At 37.3% G+C, this 21,258-nt stretch overlaps 1 long non-coding RNA gene across 1 annotated transcript; it reads right to left on the bottom strand.

Moving 5' to 3' along the window:
- Nucleotides 1-495: 495 nt before the first annotated feature.
- On the bottom strand, nt 496-16,449 carry LOC138061110 (uncharacterized). Its single transcript, XR_011134759.1, has 3 exons — nt 16,390-16,449; nt 11,394-11,535; nt 496-633 (listed from the first exon to the last, which is right to left on the bottom strand). It is a non-coding gene; the product is annotated as an uncharacterized lncRNA (long non-coding RNA).
- Between the last annotated feature and the right edge of the window lie 4,809 nt (nt 16,450-21,258).

Raw genomic sequence — 21,258 nt, 5'->3', positions numbered from 1 at the left:
ACAACGTGGAATGTTGAGATCAAGATTATTTTCTGCAAAATTATATTAGTCTTCTAACTTCTAAACGTAAAACCTTGTGTTTGTTTTCAGTCATTAACTGGCTTGCACACAGTTATGCCCTAAGCTCCAGCTAATATAATTCCAGGTAAACAGTTGGAACCACAAGCAAAATATTATCCCTTTATCATCTAAGTGAATTACACCACTATTTAATCACCTAATTTAAAATTAAGTTTATGACTCATAGAAGTAATAAAGCACAACAGATGGATTGTTACTACTGCTAAAAGGCTGGATGCATAGCATTCGGCTTGATATAAGGTTTGTAGTTAGTCACTAGATGTTTGTTGAAGAATTGGCGACACGTGTATTACTGTTCCAGCAATAATGACATGGAATGTTATTCTGTGTTATAAGAACAGTGGAGGTGTTTTCACCCCTTCTGAGAGGGCAGAAATAAAAACTCACAGACAAGTTTGACTTGCATATTTTGTGGTTTTTTCATGTAATTTAATATCACTTTTTGCACTTTTGCTGCCTTCGAATTTATGTTTATTGATATTTAGGGGAAAAAAATGTCACTGGTAGCACATTGGAAACTGGCAAAAGTGATAACATTCATGTTTTCATTTTCTGAAAAAGAGAGAAAAAGGAGATGAAAATTATTTAAGTTCAAGGAAAAAATCTACAACTTTTCAAATGGTAGAGATTCAAGATAATCTTCAAGGTAAAGAATTCAAGTTAAGTTGTTAGGTGTTTGTTCAGCGGGAGAGCTCAAGAATGTTCTGTAAGTTCTGTCACACCTTGAGAGTGCATTATAAAAACTGTCAGAATCGGTCAATATTTTACAGATACTTTGTACAGCTTGGCCAAGGATCATTTGAGGATCTTTCTTGTCAAAAGTGAACACTATGAATTTAAAAGAAAAAATATCTGCAACATTTATAATGAGCACTGTAAAAACCACAGTGAGGATCCTTATACTGACTCTAGTGGTTCTAAACCTGTTCCTACAGGGTGGACCAAAGGCTGAGACTTGTGGAACTAAACAGTGTTTATCATAAGATGGAAATGACAGAAACATAAATGAAACCCTGGAGATTATAACATAAAGGGCTCCCACAGGACTTACCAATGTGCAAATACGCTATCTGCTCTATTGCATCTCTAATATTTTAATGGGTAGTAGCATCACACTGTATGTTTCCTGAGATGGCCACTAGAAAAAGATACGGTGCTGCTTAAATGCCATTCCATATCCAGTTAAATATTTTCAGAGGTCTTTCACTTTGCAAGGTTTGCTGTGAAATTTTTGTTTTGTTTTGTTTTTTTAAACTATTGATAGGAATTTAAATGAAATATTTTATTATTTAAAACAATACTGAAATATAGGAATACTGAAGTATAAATTTTTGAAAGCAGTTTTTGTTTTCCCTTTTCCATTTTTCTCTTCTGTGCTTCAGCCCATTTATGTAGTGTGTGGCACGTGAAGGAATTTATTGCGTTCCCTTTTTTCAGTTCTTTAACGCTTCTTCTGTACTGGAGGTTTAGGAAGGAGAAGCACTGGCACATTGTTTTTTCATTTTAGAGCTCCAAAAACTTTAGAAACTTGAAAAGGATTTAAAAATGGAGTAAAAAAAAAATTAAAAAGAGGTATAACATCCCCCCACCCCAATGGCTAGAAAGAAAAGAAAAAGGAAGCGGAGAGGGGAAAGAGAGAGTTGAAGTATGGAAATTTTCTAATTTGATAAAGGATTAGTTTTGAAAATGGCTAATTTTTGTTAAAACTCTCTTGAACAAATCTTGACCAACTGTAGCTGCTTTTCCAAGAACTTGATATTTGTGATGATTTAAGCAAAGTTGCACCTTGCTGTTAAATTCATACGTTCCTTGTTCAGTGATATGCTTTCACTTACTCAGAATGAATGTAACACAGTTCCTTGCTTTTTTAAGTCTGTTGCATGAGAAATTAGATCACTATCCTATAAATAACACTTTACTGCTAGATGAGATCCTCTTTTTATGCTTGGAGATTTGGCTTTAATAGTGCTTTTCATTGTAGATGTTGATTGGCGGCAGCTCACAGTATATTGTAGCAAACCCTGTAGGTGATCAGTTACAGAGTATAAATGAATTCCTGTTCTTGATTCAAAGCAACATATGTAAGAAATTCTCTGATGCCAAAAGTTAAACTTTTGAAAGCTTTGCAGTATTTGTTGGCAGTATTATTGCAGGAGACATGCTTTAAACCCAATATTTTTTAGGGCGTATGAAATGACAAAGGCCCTTTTTCATTACAGTTTAGAAGGCAGGATAGACTATGTTTAGTGGTGTCATTGTAAAAAAGATTTGTACCTGCCCTACAGCAGTTGAGCATTCCAGGCTTTCTGCGAATGTACCGTTCTGTTGCTTTTATTTATGTGTTTTTGCAGCATAGCAACTGAAAGGACGTATGTTGGATTTGTGTTACAGAAAGCAGAGTTAACCCTTGTCCAAAAGGCAAATATAAAGCCTGGAAACCATTTTAAATGCATTTAAGTGCTGGAGTTTGATAAAACTTGTGACATCCACATGCTGTTTGCTTATCCTTTTACCAGATTCGATTTTATCCTAAAGGCTTCATCTCATTTTTGGTGCACTCCAATGGGAACGTGAGGCATCAGACCTTAAAACTACACGTTGCTGCCCTACTTAGTTCTTTTAGCATTTCTCTTTCCAGTTTCTTAAGTGCTACTTGATAGCAAGTCAGTAATTTGCCGGAACAAATTCTATTCTATTCATGTTCTTTAAAGCTTCATTATCGTAGTATCTTAGCATCATTTGGTAGCACATTAAATAGAGTGATTGCCACTGTCATATATGCTTACATCTTTTAATCTCTCTAGAGGGAGAATTGTGTCAAGACTTCTGTTTGGGATTTAAAGACAGAGTCTCCATAATGCCCCTGGAATAAGAAGAATTTGCTTTTCCCATCTATTGTTACAGGTCATATACTTTGTACTTTGATCAAAAACTTCAGCTGAAAGGGCTGAGAAGACGTTTCTCTTGCTTTAAACACCCCTCTTCCGTGAATGCACTTGGTTTGCAGTTCTCTAGTTCAAAACCAGAGGGACCTTTGTGCTCTTGCTCTAAAGTCATAAGTTATTTTAATTGCTTTGATTTGTTATCTGTCTTCAGTAACTTATTGTCCTGTTCAGGACCTCATTTTCCCTGTGCCCTTTCTAACACAGAACAGAGTGCAAAGGACATGGCAGAGTGAGATAATTGGTGGTGTTAGTCCCTCTGCTGAAGTTGTACAATGAGGATTGTATTATTGCTCATCATCTCTTCAGTAGAAAGAAAAATAATTCTTTCTTGTGTGTGGCCATGAACTCTTAGTGTGCCTTGGGAATAACTAAGAGCAAGAACTGTTGCCCCCACACCTCCCAAAATCTAGAGCGGATAGGTGCGGCTCACCTGAGAACAACGTATTGTGGATTGGTAAAGGTTAGCTTCAGTCATAATCCTTCATTCTTGAATTTAAGTATTTAGAAGTTGATTTTTCAAAAATGGTTATGAGTGCTTAATGCTTTCGAAAATAACAGCAATAGTGAGTAGTGTCGCAGGCTTTCTACAGCCAGCACTGTGTACTTCCAGCGAAGCTTGAGGGAGACGGATCACGTTTCAAAGGCAAGGGCCCTTGCTAAAATCCAGGGGTGAACTCATTCTAAAATAGTGCCCTAATACCTATCCCATCTTTTCCCCAGAAGTCTGCTCTCCTGTATGCTTTCTTTTGCAGAGCTTGAGGGAAAGAATCTGATCAACTCTGTAAAGGTATAGCTTTAAGAAATTAGAATTTGTTTAGCAAAATGCCCGCCAGTAAGCCTGGACAAGAGTGGACTCTAAACATGCATGTTAAATTTTTACGTGTCACTCAAATTATAGTTTCTCTCCAACTTTTGCAGATCTTGACAGCTGTTTCAGGACATCAATATTTACATGTGAAATTGTAAGCTTTTATTATTTATGTCCCTGTGAACCAGTGAACCACAATTGGGAAAGTTCAGTTTAACATTGAGTGGACTCAGAAGAAAATGTTTCAGGAGGTTTCAGCAAAACTTAAATGTCCAAACTAGAATGAAACCAACTTAGAAAGATGCACCTCATTTTAATTGCAAATGAAAATTGAATAATTTTCAGTTTACAAAATGTCCAAACACCTTTTGAAGAAAAATCTCTGTGAAGAAAAGCTCCTGACCAGCTTTTTTCATGAACTCTGTGTAGATGATTAGGGCAATATATGTTGCCCTAATAACAATATTAGATTGAAGAACAAATTTTGCTAACAATAATAGTGGCGACATATTCTAGTGTAGGAGAGGTGACACATTTCTTTACAAAACAATAACTGAATCTGTGAGAAACTGTTCTAGTCTAGATGTGTTTTTCCTTATTAATGAGGATATTATGGAAGAGCTTGTTGTAGAAAATAGAGTAGACTAGGAAGCAACTGTTTAAATCCTTCTTACCTTGAACTGAAATATGAAAAGGGTAGATTTTGTATTTTAAAAGATCAAGCTCTAAAAAATTTAGAAGTGGAGGCATTTATGGGTTCTTGATTAATCTAAATAGAATGTAAGTCTTCAGAGCCCCCCGCCCCCCCTTTTTTTTTTTTTTTTTTTACCAGAAGCAGATTTTTTAACAAGAAGAATAAATAAATAACAATGTTAATGGGAAGTAGAATAAAGTATGATGTGGTTTTACCTATGGTAAATCAAGCTTAAGGTGTTACTTTTGAGAAGATAACTGAGAAATAATTTAATCTGGATTTTCAGAGCATATTTGCAGTAATACTGAACAGAAAATGTTTAATTCAGGTGCAGAACTAATGATTTGTGTGTACCTGTATACAAAAAAAATTAAAGGTCAGTAAAAACTAGTATGCAATATATAACAACTGTTTTTACTGAAGGAGAAAGTGTCAAACTGATGAATTTAAAATTCCCCAAGAAATTTTTCTTGTTATTTTTAGTAATGATCTTGGCATAGCAAGTACAAATGTGCTAATTAATTTGCTTATAATTCAGCTTTGAAGATGACATCAGTTTGGAGAAGCAGTAGAATATTAAATAGAAAAGAATGGATGATAGTGAGGGTTGTAATGATAGAAATAGAATGAAAGTATAAGAATACAGCAAAGCTGGAGGCTCAGCTATTAGTATCGAAGGTCAAAACCACCTCTGTGCAAAGGTTTCTTGCTGATCACAAGAAAACTATTAGCTACTGAGTGATGCAAAAATGCAAAAATGTATATGCAGTTTGAGGAGTCTGTGCAGGGGTGTTTACAGCAGAAATTAGTACCTTTGTGAAAGATACAAGTAGACTGAATCTAGGATACGCTAAACTGGTCACCTGGTCACCTCTGTTCAGAAAGATAATGTGAAACTGGAGTAGTTGCAAGGAGAAACTGCTAGGATAATCACGAATGAAGAGCCAGTCTTAAAAGCAACCATAAAAGTTTGGCCTGTTATGCATTTCTGTCTCTAAACAGATGAAGAAATTAAATACCAGTGAGCAAAAAGGAGGATTTGAACTAAAAGACAATGATAACACAAAGCTAAATTGTAACAAGCTAGTTATAAATAAATTTTAAGCAGAGATTATCAGATGATTTCTAGCTAGAACAGATGTATTGCTCTGGAATAGGCAGGCAGGAGTTGTGGACACAAAATGTAATTAATTTTAAGGTTGCACACAGTTTATGAAAGACAGTACATAGTATTGTTGCCTACAATAAAAGGGGACTGGGTTTAATAAGCTGGTTCCAGTCCTATCTCCCTAGAAAGACAAACATATTGTGGAGTGTGTAAACAGACCAGTAGCCATTTCTTTGTTGTTCTTGAGAATTGACTCATGCACTCTTTACTTAAAATATCTGGAGTTCAATTTCAGATCTCCATGCCTTGTGTTTTATATTAGGTGGAGAAAAGCGTAGTGAGAGAGGCTTCACTGGAATTAGAGGTGTGAAAAATGGGGCAGGAAGGAAATGAACACATTTGCACCTGGTAAATGAGCACTGTGCCAAAAATGTCTCATTACGCTTGTCAACAATACCATTTAGGAAAAGAATATGACCCCAGCTGAAAAATAATACACACATTGAAACTGATAACTAGGTTTAGTCAACCCTTCACAAAATGCCTCTGTGAAAACATGAGACTAAGAGCGTTATTCATTATTAGCATCATATGCATTTTTGAAGCTAAGAGGCAGTGCATTGCATTGACAATCAATTTCTTTTCCCTGCCTTCACTCTGTCTAGTGTGATAATTTACAGATAATTTTATTTACTGGGGAAGGGAAAAGAAAATCTGTCATGAAGGGAAAAAACAAATCTATTACTCATCATACTCAGAAACAAATCTTGGATCCTTTAAGGAGGGGGAAAGCAAAATGTTTGATGAATATGAGCAGTTACACTCAGTCTCTACCAAAATCGAGATTGTGCGCTTTTTTTTGGAACTCTTGTTTTCTTGTCTATCTTTTAAAATATGTACAAGGAGGTCTGCTATCTGACTGAAATAAAACAAAATCTACAGAATCAGATACAGACAGTTAATTTCTTCCACTGTCTTCATCCCCAGTAGTACATTTAGGCAAATGCTGACACTTGCATCTTTATGTCTTTATTTTCCTGTTATTGTAAGGTATGCTCTTCTTGCATTTAAGTACATGCAGCTGTACTGTAGCTTTTTCTTCCTCCCGCCCCATGACCTTCCTAGGTATTTGCTTATTGTCACTATTGGCAAGTTGGAAGACAGCTTCTTATTTAAAAAAAAAAAAAAACAAAGTAGCAAAAAGCATTTACCATCAATTGTAACATAATCACTTAGTGAAAAAAATATTTTATTTTAATACCTGTATTTTTTGTTACCATATGTAACATTTGCTGGGTCATCTGACTTAGCATCGTATCAGCAAAGGTATAGAGAATGACAAGTATCTTTCAGAAATCTTAATCAAGAGGGACTTTCTTCTTGTTTCAAGTATGCACATTCGTATTTTACAAATTTCAGTAGTCTTTAATGCTGTGGCTGTGAATGTTATGTGGTTGGTAGCAATTCATATCTCCTAGAGTGGCAGGTGTTTGAAATGATTTCTCCTATACCACAAAGTTTTCTCAAAGGACCGCAATGCTAATCCAGCAGGGAGATAAGCACCATGCAAGGCGCTCCCATATGCCGGCGGCTGACAACGTGCATTCCGGTTTTGAGCTTGGACATCTCCTCTGTCATGGATTACAAGCAAATCCCAGTGATAGATACTATGTGCAATATGCTTTGCTGAACCTAGCGTTATTCATTAAAAAGAAATACATCTTTATATGCATATATATTTATAATTGCAGTATTTGGATATTATATGTATATGCAATAACTTCATAGGCGACCTGAAGGATTTAGTACTACCACTACTGTATAAATATGCCCATATCTTGGACACGACCTGAGTTTGCATTATCTTAGTTGATGCAAAGAGCCTCAGTTGGTGCATCTAGCAGCTTCACTGTGACCTGAGGAAGCGAGGAGAGGCTCCAGGGAGCCCTGTGCAAGGGGTCTTGCTGCCTCTGTGTCAGCGCGGGCTTCGAAAGCAGCCTCTAGCGCTGCTGCACAACTGCGAAGGGGTTGATTAGTGTGGCTGGCAGAACCAGAGAAAATTACTTTCACATCAGATTCATGGATTGCTGTGCGCTGCCCAGTAGCTAAGGCTATGCTACCGCCCGTTGAGTGTGTTTAGCCGCAGCTAAACGGCAAGTGCCAGGAACTTGAAATAGCTAGTGTTATGAGCCATACCGAACACGGTGAATTTTAATTGAATCACTGCTCCTCAGAGTCCACAAGGTCTGTGAACTCAGACTAACAGACAGCATGGTCCTCAGCAAGGAGTTAGCGTGCAGCAAGCCGCAAAAAGCAGGTCTGAGCGAGCGGAAGGAGTGGCGGTGTTTGGGAGAGTTAGTGCTGCTACCGGCTGTCTGAACCTGGGAAGCTGCACTGTGACCCCCAACATGGGAACCAGCAGACACTTGGGTGGTTTTTGTGAATGCCTGCCGCGAGGTACAGACGTTTATCAGTGTTAACATTCACATGTTTTTCTTATACTGTTTGCTATGATTTTGCACTGGCATCTAGATGACCCAATTCTTAACCACAGAAAACAGATTTGTGGCTAATTTAAACAAACTAAACTACTTGATGCTAAAGACATGACAATGAAAAATGTAGCAAGCTGCTCTGTTAAATCCAGTGACAATAATACCTGCATGTATTGCACATGATTTACTTCCTAATGCAGTGACTTCTTCTGTGTCTTCTGTGTAGCTTCCCTCTTCAGCTCTACAGACAAATATCCCAGGGCTCACAGTAAAAGCAAGCTCCCACCTCCAGTGGGAAAAGCTAGCTGGTCTTTCTGCACGTTAATATGCCAGGTTAAGGAAATACAGAAAATCTCACTGGAGCTGGGTGGAGGGGGTGCAAAATTATGGCTCTGACATCGAAGTGAAGAAATAGGAAGTGTGAGGAAAAACACATTGCAACTTTTATAGCATGTGAATAACTGAAGTCTGCTAGACACAGTGATGAAAGTGGATCAAAATTGCTACCAGATCTTAGCCATCTGTTGAGAGGTGGGAGTTGGGTCTCTGCTTGTCCTTCTTCCTTTCTCATCCTCCAGCATGTTTGTAACTGCTGGAGATAGTTGCCGCCTGTGAGTCGTCTGTGACTGCTGAATTGCGAGTCTGTGTATATGGTTCAAATACTTTTTTTCTTTACGCATTGACTAGCTTTTCTAAGTATCTCTTTTACTAGTATCCATTATATTGGCATTAGATCTGTCTAACTTCTTTTGCCATTATGTATGTCCAAGAAGCATCAAAGCCTAAAATTCCAGATGGAAAACTCTTCTTTCTGAACAAATACAAATGAGTGCTGTATATTTTAAAAATATACATTTAAATTATGATGAACATGATTTTGTTCTCACTGGTTCTTCAGGGGGCTGAAATTTGTCAATAGGTTTGTCACATCTGAAAGCGGCAAGGTTTCTTGGAGGGGGAAGGTCCTTTGTCATTGACTACCGATAGTGTCCCACTATCGTTAATCTGACTGAGGGATTCAGGCTGTTAGGAGGCCCGTGGCTGCTGAGGGAATGCAATGCTCAGAAACACTGAAGCTCGGTCTTCTGCCCATAGGGGCTGAGTAAACAGAAAAGAGCCTAATGTGTGCTGTCTAAAGAGCAGATGTGCTGTCTGAAGCTTTCATGAAGCATTTTTGTAGGCTTTATGTGTTTACACAAATATTCCTGGCTTTAAGTAGAACCAGTAGCTTCTGATTTTTGAAAATAATGTTACTGTATTGTTGTAGGTAAGATACTATTTTTTCAAGATAGTATCAAATATTTTTGCAAAGTATATTGTGGATCAATTGACATAAACTTGTGAATGGCAGAAACGTGAATCAAGATGCTCTAATAAACTTGCAACAGATTAAGCATGCAGATGAGAAAAAATAATGTTTATCAAACTTCCAGTTTTTAGGGTTTTTGCTAAATTTATAAACAATTACATGTATTTTCTTGGTTTTCAGCATCACAAGAGATGCCACTATAGAAATATGATCTAAGATAGCTGGTATGGTTGGATTCATTTACTTCTTACTCTGCTATCAAATTTCTCAGCCTTTTCTAAATCCTTTCACCAGTAAGCCCTGGCTTTTATAGCTTGACAGTGGAAATAATGAAAAAGACTTAGAGAAAGGCTTACAAATGAGCAAGCAAATGGAAATGCCAGGCACATGAATGCTGAAGACTTCTAAAAACTTATAAAGTGGAAAGGCTTCCTTTGGTACAAAAATGCCTCACTGAACTTTATAGAATTACCCATATGTGAAATTTAGCCAGATTGTGGGTATTGACTACTACAGAAGATTACTGGTACCTAGTAGATTAGTAATACCTATTACTAGTACTAGATTATAGTAGCCTTACCCTTACCATTGCAGTGAGAAAATAATAAGGAATACATGCTGGAGCATAAAATACCCAATGCATTATGGTTCCCCTTCTCTATATCCTGTGCAGTGGTTTAATAGGTTATAATATAGTTAAAACAAGGTGTTACTGAGACAAAGTCCTAATGTATTCTAATAAAGCCAAATAAACATTTAGCAAACTATTCTTAAATCTACAGCAAGTCGATTAGAAAAATTGCTGTATATCTTTTTTCTATATGAAAATAAAAAGCACTAGTGAGGGAATTTAGTGAGAGATTGTAACTTAAAGCAGGATCTGATACAAAGCATTAATTCATCTCTGATCACAGTATCTTAGCTGTTCTAATTAGCCCAAGGGCTCTAGCTTTTGAACATGGAATTGCTTTTCTAGCAGGGAATGCAGGATTTGCTATAGTGCTCTTGTGCCTAATCATCTTGGCAAAAAGAAAGGTGAATTGTTAACCGAGAAATTAAAGTAAAATTCAAATGGACAGCACAATTCTTCCATTACTAGCATGCTGCCTAATCTTACCAAGTCTCATTTTCCATCCAGATCTTTCTGAGGAGTAGCAAAAGCACCAGGGTATAGGTGGCATGCGTACTCGTGTTTGTTAAAAAGAAGCATTGACAAAAGTAATTATATATTTTGAAAATAGTGTACCTAAACTCATAGCGAGACAAGCTGGGGCCATGAAAATACTTGGCCTGTGGAATGAGGAGCCTGGAAAGGATGTCCCCCCCCTGCAGGTCCTAATACTAGTTGTATGAACTTAGTATTTGGCCTCTTTTGTTTGCTTAGGAATCACAGGAGAGTTTATTTCTTCTAGAAGCCAAGGGCGGCATGTGGATCATGCTTGACAGCAGTGAATTTTTTGGACATGTAGCTATGGATAAAGCTAACGGCATCTTCCTCCTAGTATTAGGAGAGTAGTTAGTGCTTGACTGCAGAAAGCTAATACTTTGAAGGTTAGTACATTAGCCTAGAGAAATGTCGTCTTCTGAGGGTCTAAAATAAAGCAGCCCCATTTAACATGAGAAATGGTACAGTGTTGTGGGAGCCCCTGGCGACACGTGACGAGACAAGCCTCTCCTCTCTCCTGTGCATGTCTCCCTTTCACTTGGCATAGTGCTCGGAGAGTCAGACTGATCCTCTCCAGCACAGAGTAACCAATAAATTGTGGGCAAGGAGTTAGGCAGGCATTTGAAAGTATACAGACCTTTATTTTCAGCCTAAGAACAGATAGCCCTTGCAGAATATTTTTCCTAAACAATAGGATGCCTAGGCTCCTGACTGAGGAGGTGCTTGTGGGAATTTCACAGCACTTTGATTTCACTTATTTTTTTCACTCATTCAATTATATCCCTTACGCTGGTGAGTTTGTCACAAAACTGTGTTTGTGGAGGGCAGAAACCACAGGACCTTCCTGAGATGAAACTCCCAGGGATCAGCACATGCCTTCTTCCTACAGTGCTGGCAGGAGGCTTCATCTGGCAGGATTTAGTTGTGCACCTGAAAGAAAGCATCTTTTCTAATCAAGAGTATCTCAAAGTAAAAAAGGCAATTATTTATTTATCCATAGAATTAAGATTTAGAGGCAAGTTAATAGCATTCTGAATAGTAGTATATATTCTGAGGGCTAAAGGAACATGTAATATTGATAAAGCATAGCTTTGCCTGTTGAGCCTGTGGACATTAGAGCGTAAAGCTCATTGTATTTTTAGGCTTCTTTACAATTCTGCCAAATTTTTGATCAAGCTATTCGTTCATTCACTCAGGCAGTCACTAAGATTAGGAAACTTGTTTGAGTTTAAGGAGAACGTTTCCACGTTTTAATGAACTACTCAAATGTCCTGTCAGTTTTTATTGCAGAATGATATGTTCCTTTCCCTGCTGCTAGTGCCTTCACTCTGCTCAGAATAGCTGATTTTTATAGTTTGAGGAAGTGTCTCATATTCCATCTGCTCTATGGCAGTCAGTGTAACATAGCTGCAGCCATTTGAGTTTTTTTCACCTGAAAGGCTGTGCAGCTGTTGTGCACTTCTTGGCAAAATATTTGTATCAACTCTGACTTTTTGTCTTTGCAGTTTGTCTCCAGGGTAGGATAACTGCCTGGTCTAGATGGAGACGGGACTGATCATCAGCAAGCATGTGAGTGAGATTATTTTATGTGGTAGGGCGGGATGTGTTAGGCCAGCTAGTTGTAATGGGGCTTACAGCATCTGTTGCTCAATGATAAATCCATTCCTGGTGTCTCATTTACCATTTTCTTTTGTTGTTCATTCCAGTAGAATGAAATCTAATTTTCATTATCTAAAAGTTCGTGCCCAGTGATGAAATTTTACAGCATTTGAAAATGCTTGCAAAGATGGCAAAAAGGCGAAACTGTCTTTGACTAATAAAGCCTGTGTTTGAAAGAACGAGGGCAGTAAGAATTCAAAGATCTTCTAAGGTTAGCTAGTACTTTTGAAGACCCCTCAGATCAAGATTTTCCTTAGTGTTCTGTACTCCTAATGGAGTAACAAGTAGTGATTTCTTGGCTGTGACTGCATGGTGGCCTATACAGAAACAACATTGAAGCACCAGTTCAGTTTGTACCTGATGAGTGCCCTCTTTGTTGGCACTGGCAACAGAGAACAAATGATTGAATTAGCAGAGAGTTTTCAGTGAAAATCCCACAGTAATTCTCCGAAGATAAGAGATGAAGAATAGTATTGTGAACAGGAAAGGTTTCATTATTGGTGCCCATACTGAGAACAAGTGGAAGATTACCGTTTGTGGGGAAAATTACCGTTTCCAGTAATGCAGCTTTGACCTAATTAAAATCCTTTAAAAAGTTTTCTTAAGAAATATTTTATATGTAATCATTAAAAACATCATGCATTTGTCATTATAGCTTATGTAAATGTCCTTTTTTTCCTGAGACAATAGAAAATAGTAAAACAACTGAGCTGGATTCTCAAATATTGCAGTTCTTGAAGCTTTCCTGATTTATTTTGAGGATAACCAAACATATAACTCTGTCAATAAAAAAAAAATCTAAATATATCCACTAACTCCTTATCTGAAACTTCTAAAATATTCTTCCAGTGACTTGACAGAACAACTGGGACATCATCATAGTTACTATATTCTCCTCTTTGGGAGTTGTCATATTTCTTTGAGATACTTGTGTGCGGCTTTTACTTAGGATAGGATTAGGTTAGACCTGAGGCCAGACATGGAATAACAAAATCAATCAGTTAGCAATAGAGAAGTTTTCTTTTAAGAGCGTAATACAGGGACTCCTGTGATGTATACCTAGAGAAAAGACTGACTGCCTGGGTCACACATTTTCCTGGGCTGTTATGGCTGGATTTCTCTGTCTGACTGTGATGACAAAGGTAGAGTTATTTAACCTCTCTGATTTTGTTCCCTGACTTTTCAATCTCTTTTAGGATTTTTCTGTGATTTCTGGGCATAGTTAGGACTGAACTTTGCTTTGAGACCACCAAGTATTGTTTTACTACAGATGACTGGTAATAATACTAAAATACTGAATTACAGGTTACTGGTGTGGTCTTTTGTCATAAACTAGTTAAACTTTGGCACTTTACAATATTGTTCTTGTTCATTCTGCCCACTTGCAGCAAAGAACTGGGCTTAACAAGGTATTCTGTCCTGATTCCCCTCGTCCTTTCTTAAGGAAACAAGACTGAAATACTCTTTCTTTCTAGCTATTGTATATTAGCCTCTTGAAATCTCAATCATTTTATCTCACCTGTGCATCCAGGAACATCTCCTTCCTTTGGGTAATCAGAACCTTAGATTAATTATGCTAATCAGCCATTCCAGGCTGATACAATTAGCCAGAACATGCAATATCTCTGGAAATCTGTACAGGATCTTCCCTACCTGATGAGTTTAATTTCACGATCCAGTGCAATAGTTACAGAAAGAGAGAGAGCCCTCGGTTTGCATCTTTGTCTCTGCAGCGCATCCCACTGATTGTCATAAAACCTCCCCCAACGTTTGGGGGCAGAATGGCCCTTAGTCAGGGCCTTTGCACTTGCTGACCTGCAGGTTTCTCTGTTTTGGTGTAATCTCACAATATGGAAGTTGTGTTAACACACAGTTACAAAGTATGCAACTGAAGCCCGTTTTGTGTTAGGCTCATCACAGAAAAGTGCAAAGAAGGTCTGCAGGGGATCTGGCCCGTGGGATGATGGGTCTGTGGCATCATAAATGTTGCTTGTGCAGCTTAAATGGGGAATTGTATTACAGAGGACACAGCAACAGGTGAACACAGAAATCTAATGAAAACTGTCCTGGCCTGCCACATTATGAGGAGGCAAAGAACACTGATGTTTTTAAAACCTCTTTAGTATTTGTATTTAATTTAATGATGTCTCTTAGCAGCTCCCCAAAAAAGAATGGAAAGAGGTATTCCATCCTTTTTATTTCATATCAGATAAAATTGAAAACCAGAGTTGTCAGGTAAGACATACAATTTATGCTATGTGGTTTGCGATTTAGGTCTGAAACACTAGGATGAATATGATTTGATAGTGACATTGTTTTCATTCTCACTGTAGAAAAAATACCATAATAAACTCTGCCATTAAAGAAAAATAGAGAGACAAGATAACACTTTTCCTTTTTCCAGGGCTGCTGTAGAGAAGATAAAGATTTAATATTAAACAGGAGTCGGGGGCCCAGAACTCTTGAAATGATAGTCTGGCTTATTTGATTAATGAGAGTAGGCCACTGACTTCAGCTAGTCTAGGATTTCACCTGGAGTTATATGGTTTAGTTTAGGTATTGATTTCTTCTGTAGACTCACCAATGCTGCAGACCCTAACTTAATATAGGGCTTTGGTTTCCAAGAGCTTTGAGATGGATTTTAAGACCAAGGTGCATTAAATTGTTTAGTTTAGCTCCTTGCAGGAAGAGTGTTACAGGCAGGTACCCCGCACCCCGGGTGCTGCTTCCCCTACTCGCAGCTCTCGCCGCAGGCGTGAGCTCTCCAGCTTTCTGTGCGCTTCCTGTACCCCCGAGGCACGGCTGCCTACGCACCCCCCAGGGAGGCTGCTCCGCCTTGCCTAGGGTGTGATGTCAGCAGGGCAAATCTTATATAGCTTCTTAATACTGTAATTAGGAAAGCAGGATTGCTGTTTCATTGTTTAAAAAAAAAAACCCTCAAATCCCTTACTGAGTTTCCCTCATTGAATTTAGAATACATTTATTCATTTTTAATAATAATTAATTGTGTTAAGTAAGGGCTTTTCTAATTTTGTTGGTAGCTTTGTAGAGCAAATTATTTGCATAGGAATATAAATTGCTAGAATATTTACATTTTAGTTACTGACATAATTATAAGTATTATGTAGATTATTGAAATAAATTAAAATCTTAAAGTATCTGGAAGAAATAGCATACCAAATACCATTCAGCCAAGCGTTCATGAGGTTGTAAGATAATTAGTACAGATTGATGTCAAACACTCTTCCATAAATATAAGATATTCTTCTGTATTATATGACAGCATCTCTCAGCTCAGTCAGAGGAAAAATCATATTTCTAATAAATTTTTCCTTATATCAAGGAAACTTTGTTAACCAAAGATGTCAAATTAATTGGTAAGTTTATCTGCAAATTATATTCTTCTCTTGACCACAAGTATAAATGCCATTAATACCAGCATGAATGTTCCTTGTGGAAGATGTGCAGGTCTGTAAAATCTGCATTGTAAATAAGATGCCCGAAAGATTAGAATAGATCAGAAAAGAATCTTTTGCTTAGCATTAGAATAAGAGCTAGTATTTTGTGTATCAGTATCATAAAATATTAATGTTATATATTTCCATTTCAGTCAAGAAATGTAACAGGAGAATTTCAGTTTTGTTCTCGTCTTTATACTTACATGTAACTATTTTTGTTTTCTCTGGCTAAACTTGAAAAAGATGAGAGTTTGTGTGTCTCCGGTCTTTTTCAAACAGAACCTGGCATTGTTTGTGCCAGCCCCAGGCCGGAAGTCACATTTGTTGGTGTAAGCTCAAACTAAAAAGTCCTGCTGAGAGACTCAGCACCTTGTTAACATACCATGGACCTTCTGATCAGAGCCAGCTTATACCCATCCATCATGCAGTACAGGCAGAGCTTGTTTACATCTATCTGCAAAAGACCAGGTAGGTGTCACGAGTGACACTCATTTTTATAGGCACGAGTTTCAGTACATGAGCAGCATAAGTATTTCTAAGTTATACTGAGCACCATGGGAGAGGAGAGTTTTAAGGAGGAGTTTGAAGGAGTATCATGAGTGCAGGTGTTCGTGAAGAGGTTTTTGCAAGTGTGAAGACAGCTTTAGCGAAAGTGAAAGGCACTTACTTGAAAATACAGTCAGTGAGATTTGGAGGTGAGCATCATGGTTGCCTGGTCTCTCAATACTGAATGATACTGATAAGAGGCTGTGAGTGACCTAAAAAAGTGCAGGAAACAGGAAATGAAGGGAAAGATGGCAAAAGTTTCTCTGCGGTCTGTCATTTTAGTTCCTTTTCTTTCCGCTGCGTCAGCATTGCTGGTCAGCATTGGTGGTTCAAGTGTCTTAGTCTATTTCTTCATTATTTCCTCCTTTCCCATGTCAGTATTTTGTTCTTTCACTTCCTTCGCTTTGCCTTAGATGCCATAGTTGTGCAAGAGTAAATTGACTTCCCTGAAAGCGATAAATTTTAAGCTATGCTTTTTTTTAATATTAGTGCATTCCTGTAATCAGCAGTCATGCTTATTGTCTTTTCTGCCTGGGAAAATCCCACCTTCCTCTGCAGACATAAAAACCTGTGTATTTACTTCTGGAGAGACTGGTGATTGCCTGGCTATCTGTACCTGTACCAAGTCTGACTCACAACATGGTCTTCTCTAAATCAATGCCTTTCTGCATCCTTTGGTACGCTGAAGACGTCTATAGAGTAGAGGACAGAGCAGAATGGGAAATCAGTGTTCAGTTTGTCTTACATTTTTCAGCTGTGCTTTCCCTGCCACAGGTGTCTCATGCAAAGGTATTCTGATCTTGTGAGGACCCAGAGGTGTACCTGGTCCTATATCCTGCCTTCAGGATCTGCTCTGGTTTGCCCCGTTCAAGTAAAGTCAAGGAGAAGAAATCTGAGCGTTGAATTTCTTCTTCTCTGCCATTTCATATATGTGCCTGTGGTTTGCCTCCTTGCATTCTCCAGGATGGACTATAAATGGCAGGTCTCAGACAGTATTCTCAGACTCATTTTCCAAGACTGAGAATGGGCTCATACTAGAAAGAAATGCTATTGCTTCTGTTCCAGAGCAATTATGGGTGCTTGTTTTTGCAGTAACCTGCACGGATATATGTAGGATGAGACTGAATGTCCAAAGCCAAAGAAGAAGATACCGCAATATTTTGAGACAGGAGATGATGAGATTCTGAACAAGAATTTGGCAAGTGAGTGTCTAAAATTACTAATATTTAGTGTAGTGGTATTACAAACTCAAAATAGGGAGGAGAAGGAGTAAAGGAAACCAATCAGATTATTCTATACCATACCATTGATCTAACTTTGAAATTCCTTAAAGGGACTAAACTCTAGTTGAAATCCTTTGCTCTTCCTAACATTGCTTAATAATTTTTAGTATCTCCCTAGATTTCTAATATTACAGAGCAGGGAGTTATGAGTCAGATTACTTTGTGTGTTGAGTTTTAAACATGAGCCATGAATCCCTGAAATCCTTTGTTGTTTAAGCAGAATACATTTAACTGTCTCCATTTGGGGTTTAGTCATCCTTTTCATAAGTCTTCTGATGAATAAGGTCATTAAAATTAACACAATATTAAAAGAGTTGGTCTCAGTAATTATAATGGTTAACCATGGTTTCTCCTGAGATTAAATTCTCTCTTCGTTTTATCTTCCAATCCAAGAACTTCAACAAACCTTATTTATAGCAGCCCAAAGACTGGTAGCTGGGTATAGCTTAAGGCAACCACAATGTTCTTGTGCAAATCCTCTGTAAATGAGGCATCAATTACATAGTATGTTTCTATGGTGAAGTAACTTTTAATACTTTCTTTTTCACTCTTCATCTCACATTTAAATATGTTGCATGTTTTTTTAGTAATCATTTAAAAATATTTCAGTCCTTCCTAATGCTAATAGGTATTTTGTTTGATACTCTCATTAAGTTTTCCATTAACAAATTTTACCTGTCACATATTCCCACCTACCCATTAACTGAGTCACCGTATGTTGACATGTATTGTGTGATGGGTTTTTATGTAAGAAGAACCAAAAGTTTTGTGCATAATAAATAGAGATTGAGATTAAATTTACAGAAAAAAAGTTTCTTTCTAAAAACATATTGCCAGTTTAATATGATGAGCAGGACATTCTCGAATTTAAATTGACTCATTCTGTGAAGCTATGCTTGTAAATATTTGCTGAACAGCAACTGCAGGTAGCCGTAGGTAAAAAGGCAACCTGAATATGAACTGGATAAAGATGGTAATTACTTAACTATTGTAATCAAGTCCAATAATTCATAAAGCCCTTAAAGTCTGAGATTCTTCTGACTTTCTGTATCAGTACACTGGCAGTTGGAAAGCACATCAATACAAAATATTGGACAGAGCCTCTTGTGCACTTGCTCATGTATCATTCATTGTTTTAGTAAATGAAAGGGTGATGGCAGTCAATGGAGAATGTTTCTTTGATGCAAATTTCCATATCAACCTCTCATGCTGGCTGAGCACCCTAAAAGTTTTTGGATACCTTGAGTTTTCACGGTACACATGGCACTATAAGACTACCACTTTCGAAGGTTAACCAAACCCTCAGCTTTACTTGGGAGATTTATTGAAAATACAGGGCACAGAGAAAAGTCAAAATGAAAAATATATTAAGAGTGTATTTGACATAACAAACCTGATTCCTGGCTTGAGGATCTAGCTGATTTTTGTAATAACTGCTCAGCTGCTTTAACTCTGACTTCAAGGCATCTGCCTTGAAGAATTCATGCTATTATCAGACGTAGTTGCTGTGGCCATCTAAAGGAGCCGGTTTTGGAAATCAACCCTTTCTTTAGCCTCAACCGAAAAGTCCTGCTTCTTCCTCTCTATTTCCATTTACTTGTCCCTTATCTCCTGAAACTGGGAACTAAGATAGCATAGTTCTATGGAAAATGATAATTCTTTACACTCATCTTTATTATGGCTTTATGATTAGGATCTCCATTGAATGTCCTAGTTCGCATATTTATGGCTCCAGACTGTTTTTTCTTGTTACTACTTTCTGAAGAAACTTTTATAAATCATACTGTAAGATCTCCTAAAAGCTCAGTTTTCTTACTGCATGCATAGCTGTTCTTTCTCTATGAGCATCATAAAAAGATTAAACATAATACCACAGAGAATGAAAACTATGAGAGATGCCACACTATTTTTAAGGGCACCCTTCTGCATTCAGTGTAGTGTCTTTTACAGTATTTTATAGCACAGTTCAGGCCATATCAATCTTCTTTATATTCTATTTATAAAGTGTATTTTGAAACATGCTGAATAAATTTTTTAGAGGGACCTTTTTGGAGCAACTCTGCTAACCTTCTGCTTCTTTGCCTGTGATATCTTCTGTAATCCTTCTCTCAGCTGAGGTTAGTAAAATCTTCTCCTGGGTGGTGCAAACTGAAACATGCTGTGAGCTAATTACCTTACATTAGCCATTTCAGAAATTACTGGCAGCTAGTCTTCATAGAGCTAATCAGTCATAAAAGAGGACACCCAGCAAATAAATACCACACATCTTTATTCTTGAAACAAATATGAATGACCCTAATCATATTAAAAAATGGAACAGTGTGTGTGGCTGCCTTCACTAAATCTGTAAAGCTCTTGTGTTTTTTAATTGACCCATCTTCGTGATGCACTTGGTTGTTTTTTCCCTTCTGATCTCTCCAAACTTGAGTTTTCAAAAGCTAATGTAAACCTAGAAAGGTAATGTCAGCTAGCCCCCTTTATTCATATAGTGCTAGCTTTTAAGTCTGTTCCTTCAAACACTTTATAAATTTCAAAAAGTTAATTTAAATATTTGTCTTTTTTCATTTCATTCATCCTTGAGTTTTGGAAAGCGTGAGAATTTTTTCTCTTTTATATAGGATCTCTCCTCCTCCCACTCCCTTAAAAATGTCCTGAATCTGCTATGCTGCTGAAGTGGTTTTAAAAATGATACCACTTCAAACAACAGTCTCCAAGTTTTTCTGGATACTGCTTGTGCTGCTTATCACTGAAGAAAATAAATATTGTGAATTCATAATACTTAGAAATAATTTAGCACCTTTCTTCCTGATGGTACCTTGCCATTTAATTAACATCAAACAGTACACAACTGAGCATGCTGTTCAAAGATAAATATATTTTTAGTGCCGATGACCTAAATCCCCCAAATCTGAAGGCCTCCAAACTTTGGAAATGTTAAATCCATAGCCATACATCATGCATTGGTCTGACCATTACATTAATAGTTGAACAACATGTATTTATGAGAAAGAAGAATGAGCTTGGATTATCAGGGAAGTCAGTAAAGGCCAGAGGTGCTTGGCATTCTGCAGAGTAGAGTAATGACTGCCTAAAAAAAAAAAAAACAAACACCTGTACATTCATATTTACTTCTATGTGTACATATAGAACAGACTATACAATTAACCCTACAGGAATGATAAATTTTGTTTGCAAGGTGCTTTGAGATCCTAAAAGGGCAAATGCTACTGTCGAGGGGTAGTTATTTTTCCACAGCTGATTTCCAGATTGGAAGGTAGGTCTGGGATCAAAATGGATTTTTTTTTTCAGCTGTATTTGAAGTTAACTACACAAAAGTTTGTGAATGGTAGATCCAGAAATGTGGGTGCTCTTTGGAGTCCTGAAAGCACTCTGGGTTACTTGGCAGCTTGTGACAATTAAAAAGCAAAGAGAATAAACAAGAAAAGAAACAAAATATTGTATATTTCACTCAAATCCATCTAGCACTCAAATCCAGGAGAATGCTTTAAAGATTACCCAGTCATAATCAAACTGGGAAAAAGTACATTAATATTTTAGATAGAAACGTTGCTATGAATAGTGTGCTCTGACAAGATTGATGTAAGTTGTCAAATGATTGCTGGACTGTTAGCTTTCATTAAAACAAGAGTAAAAGAGCTTTTTGTTCATCTCCTGAATGATACAGGATTGCTCTGTGTAAAATGATC

The sequence above is a fragment of the Struthio camelus genome, chromosome 15 (assembly GCF_040807025.1).
Source record: "Struthio camelus isolate bStrCam1 chromosome 15, bStrCam1.hap1, whole genome shotgun sequence".
Lineage (NCBI taxonomy): Eukaryota > Metazoa > Chordata > Aves > Struthioniformes > Struthionidae > Struthio > Struthio camelus.
The sequence above is the reverse complement of the archived record's forward strand: the minus strand, read 5'-3'. Positions and strand labels throughout refer to the sequence as shown.